This window comes from Carlito syrichta, unplaced genomic scaffold, assembly GCF_000164805.1.
Source record: "Carlito syrichta isolate Samal-C Ts95f unplaced genomic scaffold, Tarsius_syrichta-2.0.1 Scaffold296659, whole genome shotgun sequence".
Lineage (NCBI taxonomy): Eukaryota > Metazoa > Chordata > Mammalia > Primates > Tarsiidae > Carlito > Carlito syrichta.
In genome coordinates, this window is record NW_007240755.1 from 25,574 (window position 1) to 35,118 (window position 9,545).

At 52.3% G+C, this 9,545-nt stretch overlaps 1 protein-coding gene across 3 annotated transcripts in view; it reads left to right on the top strand.

Annotated features, from left to right (window-relative positions):
* Window positions 1-9,545, top strand: part of UBE2V1 (ubiquitin conjugating enzyme E2 V1) — a 53,173-nt gene that overhangs the window by 18,216 nt on the left and 25,412 nt on the right. The window lies entirely within an intron of this gene.

Consider the following 9,545-nt stretch of genomic DNA (forward strand, 5'->3'; position numbering starts at 1 on the left):
CTGGGGATGGCAGTCGGGAGGGGACCGCGGAGAAGCCCCTCTGGCCGGGCGGAGGAGGAGGCGGGATCCCGAGGGGTGACCGAGAGGCTCCCCGCTGGCCAAGTCGGCTCCGGCTGTAGCTGTGGGGATGGGGTTAAGCCGAGGAAATGGCTGTGCTGGTCAGGAAGGAGGAGCCTTGGGGGGTTCCCTTGGGGGGAATGAAGGGGGCCTCCGCTGGGGGAGCGAGGGGGAAGGGTCAGATGCCAGAGGGACGAGTGGGCCGGCGGTGAGGTGACCCCATCGCTGCAGGCCCCTGATCGAGGAGGTGGACGAGGCCTCCACGTGAGGCTTCAGGAGGCCAGGGCCTCCGGTATCTGAGAGGAACGAGGTGAATCGGGAGTCCTGGGGGGCTCAGCTGAGGGGAGCCCAGAAACGGGTGAGAGTGGGGAAAGGTCGGATTTGAGAGATGTTTCCTTTTGAAGGAGAGTCTAGTGTTGGACGAGGGAGCAAACCCTGGATTGGCTCTTGCATAGACTGTTACTCTCATTCGAGCCTTGGGATCCTTGGGACAGATACGTGGGTTCAGCTCGAAGTTTCCCATTGGCTGGATGGGAGTGGGCACTCTTGGGTGAGGCTGCACCTTTGGGTGCCTGGCAGTGAAGTCAGCCAAGGAGGTTCTCACAGGCGGGGTGAGGACAGGTTGCCTCCCATGGAGGAAGCAGACGGGGGGTCATGTTCCCCACTGTGTGCCTGCGGGAACTCCTGCGTGGGCACTACATTTGCTCCGATTGTTAAGGCTATAGCAACAGCAGTGCTGGGAGAGGCTGGTGGTCTAGGGAAAATCCGAGGGCACCCATCTTCTGGGGTGCTGCTCCTCTGGCATCCAGAGAGCTTGCCTGCTCGCTAGGGTGGGGGTAAAGGAATGGGTCAGGGCTCTGATGGGAGGTCTCCACTCAAGTGGTGGCTTTTCTGGGAACCTAGAGGGGCCATGCATCCTTGGACGAGGCTTTGGTGTCAACAGGAACTGTGCTGAGTCAGTCGTTTGCCAAGACACTGCCACAGGCACTCGCAGAAGGGAGAGGCTTAGGCATACTGCTGGGGACGCTTCTACCCAGACACACCCCTGCCAGGTGGCCATGAACTGGGGGTGCAGTGTGGCTGCATGGGTAGTCTTCCAGCTCACCCTGCTTGCAGGCACTTGAGATTGACTCCTACAATCCGTTCTAACAGCTACTTGATTCTACCTTCTTGAGATCCTGCCAGTGGAAGAGTGCTTCGCAAGTGCCCCAGTGGGCAGATGAGACTCGCCAGCTGTGGGCTAGTGGAGCACAGAGCACTCGCAAGTCTTAGATGATGCAGAACAGGCGTTGGGTTGCCCTAAAATGGGCTTCCCCAAGCTCTTCTTTTATTCAGCACATGTTACTGAAGGCCAGCTGTGTCCCATTGTGAACAGCAAGCAAGATGGACGTGGCCTCTGGCCTTGGGGAGCTTCCATTCAAGTCGGGGAGAAGGCCATTGTAGGAGTAGATAGCTAAGATGCTTTTGGGTGGCAGTAGGTGCTCCTAAGGAAGTTGTGTGGTGTGACTGAGTGTCAGAGAAGCAGGAGAGAGGGTCAGACTGAGTGCAAAGGCCCTGTGGTGGGCTCGAGCTTGGCGTGTTGAAAGAATTAAATAACAAGCCTGTGTGCAAGGGAGCTTGTGAAGGAGGTGAAGAGCTTGTGAAGGGGTGGGGAAGCCATCGAACAGGTATCTGGTATGAGGTAGGCATTCAGTGAATGTTGCTGGATGAATTAATGTCTTAAAAGGGGGGGAGGGTGACAAGACCTCCCCTGTGTCCCTAGGCAGTGGAAGGAGTGCACGTAGCAGTAAGAAGACCTTAAGTGGGGTAAAGCCAGCGGACAGGCTCCAGCTTTCTGACCCAGAGGAGGCTCAGGTGTGGCGAGGGGCCCTGAGACCTTCTTCAGGCAGGTCTAGCAAGAGCTCTGGGTTAACCTGTGCCTCCAGTTGCTGGGAAACAGCTGTGCAGCCTCTGGGTTCGTATAAGTCCTGAGCGGAGCTCTTTATGGTCACTGCCTTCAGCATTTGGCCACAACGCTTTCCTACCTCCCAAGGTTCTACAGTGAGAAGCTCCCCACAGTCCCTCGGGATGCCCGTGCTATGACAGGTGACTTCCTCCTGCGTTGGCCAGGATCGCAGGACATCAGACAGTGGCCCTTGGCTGCCGGGTCCTTCCTCTCACCCAGCACCCCACAGGCTTCCCTGACAGCTAACCAGCAACCAGGTGCCATAGGGGTGCGCCCTGGCTGGGCATGAGTTTAGATTTGCTCACACCAGAGTGGCCTCACACACATTCAGCATATGGAAGTGTAACCACGTGGGCAGTGACGTTAAGGAATCTTCCAGACATGGGGGTGTTCGCAGAGACAGTTGGAGACAGGGATGAGCGCCCCAGGCCATAGTTGACCTCGGTTCCCTTGTCTCCCTGGTGGGCATCTTGTGCCACCATAGTTAGGTACCTTTTGTATAACATGAGCCCTGCACTCTAGCGATGAACTTCAGGTTGTCCCAGCAGAGGAGCTGGCACCCTGCTCCCGGGCCAGAGGGGCGAGGCGCATGCTGGGCCGTCACACTGTTACTCTCTCTCACAGGGTTACCCCCTCCACATTCCTTTAAAACCACTCTGCTCCTCCATCACATTCTCTTCTCTCCATGTCTTTCTCTGTTTCCTCCCCCCCCACCTGAATTTATAGCTCCACAGTAACTTGGGGAAAAGTGGAATCCAAAATAGCTAGTCAGGAGTCCCCTTTAATCCTCAAGGGCTGCAGTGAAGACCAGAGCAGCGGTTTGCTGGAGGAAGTATTCGAGTGCTCTGATTTTTATATTATGTGTAGAGCTCTGGAGTCAAGTCACATGCCTTGACTTACCTGTTACACCATCTCCTCTAACATTCCACAGCCCAGCGAACTAACCGGGTCCCGGGCCAGCCCATGGTGCTGCTGAGGGAATGGGTAAGGCTCAGGGGCCCCAGGAGTTTGACCCCAGCTCCCTCCCACCTGCTCCTGCGTCTTGGGTAGGAGATGAGAGAGGCTCGGGTCTTGGTGGATGCCCTTCCCACGCCTCAGAGGGTCGAATCATGGTGAGCAGGGGACTCTCATGAGCAGTGTCTGCTGCCGCCAAATCGGGAGCCCTTACAGCCTCTCTGGCCACTGCCCGTCTCCTCCAGCGTAACCGCTGTCTTGCAAGAGTGAGGGTCACCCGCAGACATTCTTGCCTGCACCATGTCCTGATTGACTCACGCTCCGGGGCTCAAAGCCCCTCATGGCCCGCACAGAGCAGGTCCTTGCCTCCACACCAGTCCCAGGGTTCTGCTGAGGCGGCACGTCCAGGGTCTGCTGTGTGCTGTATGCTGTGTGACTGCAGTAGGCATTCCTTGTGGCAGCCCTTGGTGGAGGGGACGGAATAGCCTAGAGGAGTGACAAGCCTGGGGCAGAATCGGGACAGTGCTCTTGGCCATGTTGTCAGCCTCATCCCCACTGCCTGCTCTGAGCCAGGCGTCCGAAGCACCTCTGGCCATCAACATGTCTGTGGACATTTCTGCCTCAGCTGCCTAGTTCGCTCAGAGGTATATAGCAGTGACTTTCAAGTGGGAGTCTTCCCTCATCCTCACACCCACCCTGTCACAAATCCACTAGGTGTAACCCCCCACGTAAATGCCACATCCTCTCCTCTGTCTCCACCGTTGGCATCCTAGTCTAACCAGAACTGTCTTTCGTTTGCTTGGAGGACCGAAAAAGTCTCTTGCCTACTGTCTTTTTTCCTTTTCCAGTCCATCAGACCATCTTCCTTTTTTTTTTTTTTTTTTTAAAGTTGGAGTCTCACTTTTTTTTTTTTTTTTTTTTTTTTTGAGTTGGAGTCTCACTCTGTCACCCAGACTGGAGTGCAATGGCCGCTCTTGGCCACCGCAGCCTCAACCTGCTGGACTCCGGCGATCCTTCCGCCTCAGCCTTCCAAGTAGCCGGAATTACAGGCATGCACTACCATGCCTGGCTGATTTTTTTGATTTATTGTAGAGATGAGGTCGCTGCCCAGGCGGGTCTTGAACCCGCGGGCACAGGCAATCCACTCACCTCAGCCTCCCAAAGGCACGGGTGGAGTCTCAATCTTTGTCACCCAGGCTAGAGTGCAGAGGCACGCTTATGGCCACCATAGCCTCTAACTGCTGGGCTCAGGCGATCCTTCTACCTCAGTCTTCCAAGGAGCTGGAACTAGAGATGCATGTCACCACACCCGGCTGGTTTTTGTGATTTATTGTTGCCCAGACTGGTCTCGAACCCCTGGGCTCAGGCGGTCCTCTCGCCTCAGCTTCCCAAAGTGGTGGGATTACAGGTTGAACCACCGTACCCGATTGCCATCTTCTCTTTGAGTCAGGGTCTCCCTCTGTCACCCAGGCTGGAGTGCAGTGGCACAGTCACTGCTTACCACAGCCTGAACCTCCTGAGTTCAGGCAATCCTTCTGCCTCAGCCTCCTGAATAGCTGGGATTACAGATGCGCACCACCATGCCCAGCTAATTTTCAAATTTTTTTTGTAGAGACGAGGTCTCGCTATGTTGCTCAGGCTGGTCTTGAACTCCTAGGCTCCAGCGATCCTCCTGCCTCGGCCTCCCAAAGTACTGGGATTACAGGCAGGAACCACCACACCTGGCCCATTTTCTGTACAGGAGAAAGAATGATCTTTTCTAGCCAGAACAGAAACTGCACTCCCCTTCAGAAAGCCTTTTCCACTTCTCTTCGAATAAAATTCACCTCTCTCCTGTGGCCCCCAAGGCCGTGCACCCCGTCATCGTGAGGTCCAAGCATACACCTATTCTTGCTCAGTCCCCAGATCTTCCTGGGCCTGCCAGCTTCTTGTTCTTCGGGCCACAGCTACCCAGAAAAGCCCCTCCAGTCAACAGTGTCAGTCACTGTCACAGCTTCCTGTTTTGTTCTCTTCCAAAGCACTCACCCTTACCTGGAGTTTTCTTAAACATGTTTTCTGTGCTTTTGCACCAGTGCAGGATTCTGTCTTGTTCTCTGCCATTATGTCCCTAGCACCCAGCGCAGTCCCTGACTTAAGAGTAGGCACTCAGTAAGTACTTGTTAAAGGTTGCAACACAATTAATCCAGGATCTCACTTTGATGTAGCAAGAGATACATATCTGAGGCATATGAAGTAGCAACATGTCTGATAGGGCAGAAGAGCAGCTGTCCAGCCTTTCCTATAGGGCCGCTGTTGTCCTTATTAGTCGATACTTACAGAGGCACTTGGTCATAGGATCAACGGTATCCTTCCTCCCCCGGCTGCCCTGACTTGACGCACCCTTGGCCTTGTCCACTGACCCTAACAGCAGAGAACACAGGGTCTAGCATTCTGTCACCAGTTGAAATGACAGTTGCCTCTATATCTTCCCCTAGAGCAGTGGGTCTCGGAAGAATGAACCTCAGAATCACCAGGAGGGCTTGCCCGATTGCTGGGCCCACCCTGGGAGTTTCAGTTTTAGGAGTTCTGGGGTGGGGCCTGAGAATTTCCATTTCTGGCAGGCTCCCAGTTGAGGTCTGGATGGCAGGTCTGGGGCTGTACTGGGAGAACCATGAGAGAACAGCTCTGCTCCTGGGCAGGCTAACTAGGCAGCCAGGCCACACTTGGCTGGTAGCTCAAGAATTCAAGTTACCTGCCCATGACTTTGTCAGGGACATGGAATCCCAGTGCATCACCGTCCAGACCTCTGGCTTCCTTCCTCAGTTCTCAGTCTCCCTGCACGGGCAGCACACCAGCTTTGGCAGCAGCATTCTTTTCAGAAGAAACCTGTGAAGCACTTCCATTTCAAATCAAGACCCAGCCCAGGGCTTTCCAAGAGTCTCGGGCTGTGATAGCTGCTGCTTTGTGGCCCTGATTTCCCCCGAAGATCTTAGAGGACTTCAAATTCTCTTTAATAAGCCGGGCTCAGTGGCTCAGCCTGTAATCCTGCACCTTGGGAGGCTGAGGTGAGCGAATTGCCTGAGCCCCCGGGTTCCAGACCCGCCTGGGCAACTTGGCGAGACCTCATCTCTACAATAAATCAAAAACGAGCCAGGTGTGGTAGCGCGCACCTGTAGTTCCAGCTACTCAGAAGGCTGAGGCGGAAGGATCACCGGAGCCCAGCAGGTCAAGGCTGCGGTGGCCGAGCGGCCGCTACACTCCAGTCTGGGCAACAGAGTGAGACTCCAACTCAAAAAATGAAAATAAAAATCCCTTTAATAGTTGAGTATCTTTTGTGTTTTAGATTACTGTGTTAAATGTTTTACTGTGACGTGGTATCAGCCCATCAAATACTCATGCTTTTCCACCTGGTTGTCATATCTTCTTTGTAATGCCCTGCAGCTGCTGACTTTTCCATTTAAATTTAGCCCGGAGAATAACTGACTCTTGACACTGACACAGATCCAGGAAAAATCCTTCTGGAAAGAATAACCCTAAAGTACCAGGAACAGATATTTTCTTTTAAAAAGTCTTGGATTACTGTGATATCTTAGCACCTGGTGAAGTTATCTAAACATTTTCACAGTTCAGTTTTCCATAGTTGCAGTCCATTAACTCACACTTATCAGTAGCTGCAGATTTTCCTAGTGTACTCTCTAGCTGCTGTAAGCCTGCAGCTCCCTTGGTTTGGTAAGAGTACAAGAGTCCAGTTTTTATATCCTCCATATTGTCACTTGATGCTATCTCTCCAGTGGCCTTTCAAGTGTCAGTTTCACAAAGAAATATTGGGAAGCCTAAAACCTGCATTGATGCAGTTGATTAAAGTGCCGTAGGAATGAAACATATGTTAAAGTATTCTTGGCTTTTCTGATCTGTTATGCTTCTGTTCTTTGGCATATGTGGATTTAATTTTTTAATCACTTACATGTTTTGTTTAAATTAACATGTCATGGTTTTAAACTTATGCGGTCCATTTGGTAGGATGAGGTCCTAACTTGTGACTGGTCAGTCCATAAGTCTCCCGGATCTCTGAATTCCAACAATACTTGGATTTATGTCCCTGGAGCAGCCGTGAAGTGCTAGACTGGGATCTGGCTAGACCATTTGGAATCAAATGCTCTTTTGCATTGTAGAAAATGTTGTGTTAACTTTGTAAATGGTTTGGAATATTAGTAACATGTTTTCATACACATTGTATAAAGCAAAGTTCATTTGATTGTGAAGAGTCCTTTCTTTCATTTGTGTAGTTTGGGTAAGTAACCAGTTTTTCCTTATTCAGAAAAAGTGTAAGTTTCCTTAAGATCCTCAGTCATTAAAAATAAAACTAGTCAGCCGGGCTCGGTGGCTCAGCCTGTAATCCCGTGCCTTTGGGAGGCTGAGGTGAGTGGATTGCCTGAGCCTGCGGGTTCGAGACCCGCCTGGGCAACTTGGCGAGACCTCATCTCTACAATAAATCAAAAAATAAACCGGGATGGTAGCACACGCCTATAGTTCCAGCTACTTGGAAGGCTGAGGCGGAAGGATCGCTGGAGCCCAGCAGGTTGAGGCTGTGATGGCCGGGAGCGGCCACTGCACTCCAGTATGAGCAACAGAGTGAGACTCCAACTCAAAAAATAAAAATAAATAAATAAATAAAACTAGTCACCAAATTTCACTTATCTCAAACCAGAAAACCTTAGGCATGTCAATTATATGGTATCCATGTCCAGTATTGTAACCTCAGGAGACACTGTTGGAGTTTACAATAGTAGAGGAAGGAGCTATGGCTGGTTCTTCAACCAGGAAGCATTGCTGAGTATGCCAGCCAGCACACCAGGGCCTGGGGGGCAGAGCTGAGTGAGTCACAGGTCTGACTTGAGGGACTCCGAGAGTGAGTCAGACAACAGATAGCCCGGACCTGTGTGGAGGTGAAGGTGCCTGTGAGGGAGGGGCTCTGGGACTGCCCAGCCTGCCACCAAGATGGCTCGTTTTTAAGAGCTTTAAAATCCACATAAGCCCCTTTGATGATCCTTATAATATTCCACTCCCTCTTAGTAGTGCTGTGTTTCCCTTTTGTATTTTCTGAAATAAACACCAGAGTTTTGTGTTATTGTTGTGATATTGAGGTTGGTCCATTCTGAGACCCTCTCCCTGGCTGGCACAGGCCGCCCTGGGCGCTGGAGACCCAGCAGTACCCCCAGCAGGCCAGACTTTTCCCGTGGAGCCTGTGTTCAGAGGCTCCCAGCACTTGGGGAGACTGAGGCAAGAGGTTTGCCAGAGCCTGCATGTTCGAGACCAGCCTGGGCAATATGTCGAGACCTTGTCTCTACTAAATCAAAAAATTAGCTGGGTGTGGTGGCACACCCCTATAGATCCAGCTACTTGGAAGGCTGAGGCGGAAGGATCGCCTGAGCCCAGCAGGTCGAGGCTGAAGTAGCCGAGAGCAGCGTGCCACTACACTACAACCTAGGCTACAGAGTGAGACTGACTAAAAAAATTAATTAATTAATTAACTAGATAGATAACTAGGCAGCAGACAGCCCGGGAAGTGGGAAGGGACAGATGCAAATGTCGTGTGGCCGCAGGCGTTGTGAAGAGAAAGCAGATGGAGGACACCAGGCAGACCTTCACAGCTTTGGGGCAGAGAACCCAGGGAGAGGGAACTGACAGTGCAAAGGCAGGAAGGAGGGTCCCCATGGGAGATTCCAAGAAGGACTGCTATGGCTGAAGAGGGCCGGGAGCGTGGCCGGAAGTGATATTGGCGGGACCGGGGCTCCCTGTGGGCGGGGGAGGAGTTCATATTCTAGTCGTGGTGGAAGACTAAGGTGGACTTCTAGTGAGGGAGTGATGGCACCTAGTTTACATTTGTTTTATTTTTAGAAACAAGGTCTCAGGTCGGGCGTTGTGGCTCAAGTCTGTAATCCCAGCACTTTGGGAGGCCGAGGCAAGAGGATTTCCTGAGCCCAGGGGTTCAAGAGCAGCCTGGACAACTTGGTGAGACCGCGTCTCTACAATAAATCAAAAAATTAGCTGGACGTGGTAGTGTATGCCTGTAGTTCCAGCTACTTGGGAGGCTGAGGTGGGAGGATCGCCTAAGCCCAGCAGGTGGAGGCTGCGGTGACTGTGAGTGTGCCACTGCGCTCCAGCTTGGCGGACAGAGTGAGACTCCAACTCAAAAAACAAAACAAAACAAGGTCTCACTCTGTCTCCCAGGCTAGAGCACAGTGTTCCCAGCTTACTGTAACCTTGACCTCCTGTGCTCAGGCAAGCCTCCCACCTTAGCCTCCTGAGTAGTTAGGACTGTAGACTCACACTGCCACACCTGGATAATTTTTTATTTTTTGGTAGAGATGAGGTCTCTCTGTGTAGCCAGGCTAGTCTTGAACTCAAAGGGATCCTCCTGCCTCAGCCTTCAAAAGTGCTGGAACTATAGGTGTGGGCCACTGCACCTGTCCTTACTTAGTTTACCTTTAAATGGATCATTGTATGGCTGGGCACTGTGGCTCACACCTGTAATCCCAGCACTTGGGGAGACTGAGGCAAGAGGTTTGCCAGAGCCTGCATGTTCGAGACCAGCCTGGGCAACATGTCG